Raw genomic sequence first — 6795 nt, forward strand, 5'->3', positions numbered from 1 at the left:
CTGGTTCACCCCGGACCTGCTCACACTACGGAATGAAAAAAAGGCAGCTCTTACACAGTGGCAAACATCCCACACTGACAAAGATAAGTTGATCTTTAAAGCCCGTTCTACAGTCTACAAAAAAGCAATCACCCAAGCAAAAGCCAAATCTTTTGAATCCAGAATCTTGGAAGCCCAATCTAGCACAAAATAAATATTCGCCATTTTTAGGGAGCTAGAGACTCCTACGCCCACCCCCCAGAACTTCACCAAAGACAAAGCCTGGTGTGACGAAATTCAAACAGCCATGCAAACCAAACTGAGCCGTCTCCAAAGCAAAATACTAGCTACTAAACAAGCCCTGCCTAATACGCATATCCCTGTCCCACCACCAACCTCGGACCCCCCTCAACCCTTCTCCTTCAAATCCATACAGGAAAAAGGCATCATTAATATAATGAGGAATATCAAACCCTCTAACTGTAAAGGTGATGCATGCCCAGCCACTCTGATCAAGGACTGTACTGAAGCGCTTGCTCCCTTCCCGACAGCCTTTGTCAATGCCTCCTTTGCAACAGGGAAAGTCCCTGCCTCCCTTAAGGAAGCATGGGTCCGCCCCCTCTTAAAAAACCCAACTCTCAACCCCACCTCCCCAAGCAACTATAGACCCATCACCACTGTCCCCTTCCTCCTCAAAATACTGGACAAAGCAGCCTACCTGCAGGTTCAGCACTTCATCGGAGAGAACAAACTCCTGGGACTCCGCCAATCTGGCTTCCGCCCCAGACATGGGACTGAAACCGCCTTACTTCATCTGAAAAACCAGATGGATGATGCTAGAGACATGGGCAAACCAGCACTTCTCCTACTCTTTGACTTATCTGCGGTGTTCGATCCTGTTGAACATGACGTCCTATGCCATCACCTCTCCTCCACTGCCAAGTTCTCCCCTGACGCCACAGCATGGATCACCTCCTTCCTACAAGACAGAACCATGCAAGTATTCTCTGACTTAGCTTCCGCCTCACCCACGATCATGCTATGTGGTGTGCCCAAAGGCTCATGCCTCTCCCCCACCCTCTACAACATCTTCACAGAACCCCTCTTCCTCATCCTCGACGCTATGGGTATCTCTTACACTAACTACGCGGTCGATACCCAGATCCTCCTCACCCTCACCGGCAATTATGACACTGACTCTTTGACCCTTAACAACCTCTACAACACCATCCAAGCCTGGATGGCAGACAATGGACTATGCCTCAACTCTTACAAGACTGAACAAGACTGAACTCATATTCGTAGGTTCCCCCGACACGCTAAATAATCTCGACTCCCAATGTAGTCACTTCACCATCGACACCATCAAAATACCTGTCTCAGACTCAGTCAAAACACTTGGAGTCTATTTGGACTCCAACCTATCCATGGACAGACAAGTCAAAGCAATTGCCTCCTCAGCTGCATATCACGCTAAACTTATCAACGCAGTCAGGCCTTTTCTCTCCAAAGAAAACTGCACAAACATAGCCAGAGCCATCACCGGCACCAGGCTATACTATTGCAATGCACTATTTCTAGGAACATCAAAAAAAAACCTGGAGAGGCTACCAGTCATCCAGAATAGTGCTCTCCGTGCAGCCCAAGGCATTGCTAAAAGAGACCACATCTCAGAGCCAGAAAACTAGCCCACTGGCTCCCAATAAAGGAAAGAATCATGTTCAAAGCGCTGACACTGGCACACAAGTGCATCCATATAAGTAGAAACAAAAGACGAGGATCCAAAATTAGGAACCCTCCCGTCCCCTGCACTCTATCATAAGTCCATAAATTGATGGCTCAGCCAGTTTAAATGCATTTGTTGTAGTTAATTAATAATATTCTGATCAAGTTAGTAGTAAGACTGAACACTCAGTGATTTTGTAAAAAAACCCAAAACAGGGGGAGGTTTTTAATTAATGTCACAGTCAATTCACCATACAGATTTGAAGTGAAAAAGCCAAAATGACTGTCTACAAAAAAACATGAAAACAGTAAACAATGATAGTCCATGTATACAATTTGTGGCTGACGCGTTTCGGGATATTCATCCCTTCTTCTTGAGCCTATTGGGTTTGGACTGAAAAACCTAAACAGACATGAAAAACAACATTTAAACAAACATAATATATGCATGTAAAGTGCTAAACATAGTGGTCCTTATTGAACCCACATCGAATTCACATATATAGGTATATCCTAACTGGAGTAGTTCAAATGTAACTATCTTAGGTATTCATAAACGTTACTCCCCAATAAGGGGTACCCACTGTGGCCAGTGCACCAGGAACAAATCCATGTTCTATATCAGAAAATAATCAAAGGAATAGAGGTGATTACCCATCTGTGAGAAACATCTCCAAGGAGTGTGTGCCAAAAAAGTAGAGTTGCGGCATACCTTGAGTATAGTGGAGGTGAGGCGTAAGAAAACCATCAAAGTTTGGTGAACTCGTGTTTCTCAGTTCTACCCGCCACGCGGTGGAGAAAACCCTCGTCTCAGGCGTGCAAGATGCCTATACATGAGACATAAATAAAGCGGTTCTAAGAGTTTGGTTATTCATTACACATGTAATTGGTCAAAAACAATTATTATATTTAAAGTTTGTTCACAGAAAACGCTAACAACAAAGAAATAAAGGGACAACAGTCCCTTATGAATAGAGATGAGTAGAAATGAGTTAGGTCCATAAGTGCATAACGGGCGTGAAAAAACAATGGAAGCATATGTAGAGCTCTCGCTTACCTTACAATCTGCAAGTTAAAACGGGAGTTACACGTGCGGATGCACTGCTTGCCCGGAAATATTCATATGTCCCAAAATATCCTCGGGAACCAGAATCTAAAGTGCTCGGCTGTAAACATGAAAGAAGCAAACAATTCAGAATGCTCCCCAGTGGAAAGAGGGGATCTAATGGATCGTAGTTTGAAATAGGTAAGGCGCCATTGATATCCTGTTGTATTTACCTCTGCCAAGTAGTTTCAATGAAGCTATACGATCGCGTGTGAAAGCAGAAGCCGCTTCTGTTGCTCAATGTAACTAAAATGCGAGCGCCTCCCGATCGGGGGGATGAGATGCTTGTGTGGACTGTGGAGGGTCTCAGCGTCTCCCTGGCAACGATCTACACAGACACCAGCCCATCCAGAACCAAGTGTGTGTGTGGGGAAGATAAAAAAGGACTAAGTAAAATCTTCATGTGCACCATAGCTGAAATGCTGGTGTTAAAATGAGCGCCATTGTGGAAAGTGTATTGCACAACGGAAAAGAGCATGCTGTTGGATTACAACAAGCAATAATCCACATTGTAAGATTGGACAGTATGTTCGGAATGAGTCTCATAGAGAATTCTAATTATGTTAGTTGTCAAAGGACCCCAGATAAATTATTTTACGGATAATCTAGGTTAAATGAATATACCTGTTGAGTACTATGGCCACAGTGGGAAACCTCCCAAGTGGGATCTCTAGTGTATGTTAAATAAACCTAAATACAGGACATGTTATATGTTATAAAAACTAAAAAGTGCACTGGTGTAACCGTGGAAACGCCCCCAATGGAGCAGCATGAATACCAACTCCCTATCAATGCGTTAAAAGGCAGAAGCAACGCATACTAGGACATAAGTAATTAAACAGTGGGCCGGTCGACATGTCCCGGACTCATATGGTTTTAACAGTTATTCCACTGTGGAAGACAGAGATCACACTCAATAAGTACATTAGAGTGGATTCCATTATAGTTAAATTCAGTCAAAACCATTAAAGAAACAGAAAGGAATTTCGAAAGAGTGTGAACAAGGTAAACTGTCTTTACTCACACACAGTATAGACCAGAGAGGACAGTGAAAGAAGATATCTTAAAACGCTACAGTATGTTAGCACCATTGTTCTATAGGAGAACATGGAGCAAGGTCAAGTTCAGATAAAACACCTCAGGGAAAATTCCTCATTGAGCCCTTGTGGGTTAAGTGTGTCTAGCTGGTGTATCCAAAACTTCTCCCTGCGGGAGAGGATGGATTGGTAGTCCCCACCCCTATGTGGCTTCTTGACGACCTCCAGAACTTGAAACTTGATCTGGGCAACCGTGTGATGATGTTCCAAAAAATGTCTTGCCAATGGGGATTTTGTGTTTTTGCACCTAATGTCGAATTTATGTTCGGTTATCCTCTCCTTAACCGCTTTTGTGGTCTGGCCCACATACAGTTTGCCACAAGGGCATTTGATTGTATAGATAACTCCTGTCGACATACAGGTTGCAAAGTCTCTGAATTTTAATTTCTTGCCCGTAAGGGGATGTGATATGCTTTCACCCTTAATCACGTTGTTACAATGGGAACACCCCAAGCATGGGAATGTGCCTTTTTTCCTTGTTTGTAGAAGCATTTGTCTATCTTTGGGAGGTTTTTCCGCTCTCACAAGTTTATCCCTCAGGTTCTGGCCTCTTTTAAAGGCCATCATTGGGTATTTGGGGAATAGCTTTTCCAGTAGTGGATCATTATGTAGAATGCTCCAATGTTTCTTAATGGCTCTACCGACTTGAAAGCTTTGACGGGAGTATTTGGAGATGTAAAGTAGTGGAGTATCCTTGTTTTTAATTTTAGGCGTGAGAAGTTGTTCCTTACTTATGTTAGAGGATCTCTCTTTTGCTTCTTCCAAAATGGGTTGTGGGTATCCCCTCTTTTCAAATTTGTCCAATAGCTTAGTGCATTCCACATCCAGCCCCGCTGGGTCAGAGACAATTCTCTTCAGTCTAAGAATTTGACTGTATGGTAAACTGCTTAGCATTGACTTCCGATGAAAACTCGAAAAGTGCAATAAGTTATTGACGTCCGTCGGTTTATGGTAGACGTTCGTGGCAATTACATTATTCTTGATCTCCAGGCTGACATCTGGGAAATGTAAGGATGGAGTACCTACCTCCATCGTGAATTTGATGCTCCGATAAGAAGTTGAAGAAAGTAGTCAGTTCATCATGGGTGCCACACCAAATTCCAAAAATATCGTCAATGTAGCGCTTCCATACTAATATCCTGTTTGACCAATCGTCATTTTCCAAGACATACCTGTGCTCAAATCTATACATGAAAGTATTCGCATACACCGGGGCCATTGCTGACCCCATTGATGTTCCCGTGACTTGAAGATAGTAGTTCCCTCGGAATCTGAAATAATTGTTGTACAGTATTAAGCTTAGAAGTTTTACAATCAACTGTGGGTCACCCCTTGGCGCCTGTGAGTTTAATAGCAGCCATTCTACTGCTTGAATGCCCTCCTCGTGTGGGATGGAGGTGTACAGACTACACACATCCATGCTGAATAGTATGCAATCCGAACTAAGTGCTCTGACTTCTTGAATACAGTTTAGGAAATCTGTCGTATCCTTCAGATATGTAGGGATGTTCTGTATGAGTGGTTGAAGTAATCGATCTATATAGATGGATAGTGGGTCAAATATACCGTCTGTACCAGCCACAATAGGTCTTAACAAGTGCATCCATCTCACTGCTCCCGACTACCCCTCACGAAGAATCCACCCCGTCGCCTCTACAAGACCAACCAGATCAACCTATACCAACATGCTATGTGTGCCACTAGTAAAAAGAGCTAGAGCGGGCGGTTCCAGCTTCCCATATCTCGCACCTACTCACTGGAATGCCTTACCTCCCACTATCCAAAGTGAGGCCTCCCTCCTCACTTTCCGTAAAGCAATGAAAACCATCCTCTTCTCATAAGGTCCTTCGTAGCGACATGAATACCAACCATAGGACCCACTGCTTAATCTGTAATGACCAATAAAATAAGCTGTAATGATATCTAAGTCTGTGTTTGTATACAATGTGCCATTTACTGCTACCACGTCTATACCTCTGTAACTAAGCTCATGCAAGTAACAGCGCCTCAGTGCCCTTGGGCTGCTTGTGCGCTATATAAATATAAATAAATAGATAAACTAAGTATGTCCTGGGCCTGTCGAAGACAGCAGTTAGCCCAATGTTATTGGAGAAACCCTGACGTGATGCTGGGATGCAACAGACTGAGGGTAAGGCCAGCCCCCCTCCAAAATTAGCAGATAACCTCAAAGCGGCTATACAATCTAATGTCCAAAACAATATATCAGGACCATTGGACTATACAGTCTTTCTGAGAGCCTTTCAAATTAAGAGCGGAAACAGAAATAAACCTGGTCTTATCCATTGTCACACCTTTGACCTCGCCATATGGAAAAAGAAGCAAACGGTTTCCTTGATAAGGTCATTAAACAAAGCCCCAAGCTCACAGAGCTTCCTTACCATCAAAATAATTAAACAACAGTACAGAAAGTGGCGAAAACATCATCAACAAACTATTCTCAGGCAGGATGCTGAATCTATGCTTCACAAAATCAGGTCGAAAAACACCTCGGAGATATGGTCCACCATTAATAACCTGAATGCTCCTCATCTAACTCTATAACATCTGAATGTTGGACTTCCCATTTTTCCATTTTTCCAAATTTCTTGAGCCAGACCTTTTGGAAACTACGTCATCATCAACTACGACCAGTGCTTGGAACCACCTTGACATTAGCCATCAGACAATTCAAAATGTCATTGAGAAGTTGAGTGGTTCCAGAGCACCCGGGCCCGATGGGCTGACAAACATAATGCTGGATGTTAACGTGACCCAATGGTCAAGAATATTAATGTCTCTTTTTGTCCACATCATAGCCAAGAAAGAAGTACCAGCTTCATGGAAGACCGCAATCATTATCCTGATTTTTAAAAAGGGCTCAAGACTGGT

The 6795-nt window shown here is 43.3% G+C and overlaps 1 long non-coding RNA gene across 1 annotated transcript; it reads right to left on the reverse strand.

Annotated features, from left to right (window-relative positions):
- Positions 1 to 2468: 2468 nt before the first annotated feature.
- LOC138511014 (uncharacterized) lies at positions 2469 to 3057 on the reverse strand. The gene is made up of 3 exons (XR_011280538.1): positions 2983 to 3057; positions 2762 to 2870; positions 2469 to 2531 (listed from the first exon to the last, which is right to left on the reverse strand). It is a non-coding gene; the product is annotated as an uncharacterized lncRNA (long non-coding RNA).
- Positions 3058 to 6795: the final 3738 nt, after the last annotated feature.

Source organism: Ambystoma mexicanum, chromosome 6p, assembly GCF_040938575.1.
Source record: "Ambystoma mexicanum isolate Mex_15411 chromosome 6p, UKY_AmexF1_1, whole genome shotgun sequence".
In the NCBI taxonomy this organism is placed as follows: Eukaryota; Metazoa; Chordata; class Amphibia; order Caudata; family Ambystomatidae; genus Ambystoma; species Ambystoma mexicanum.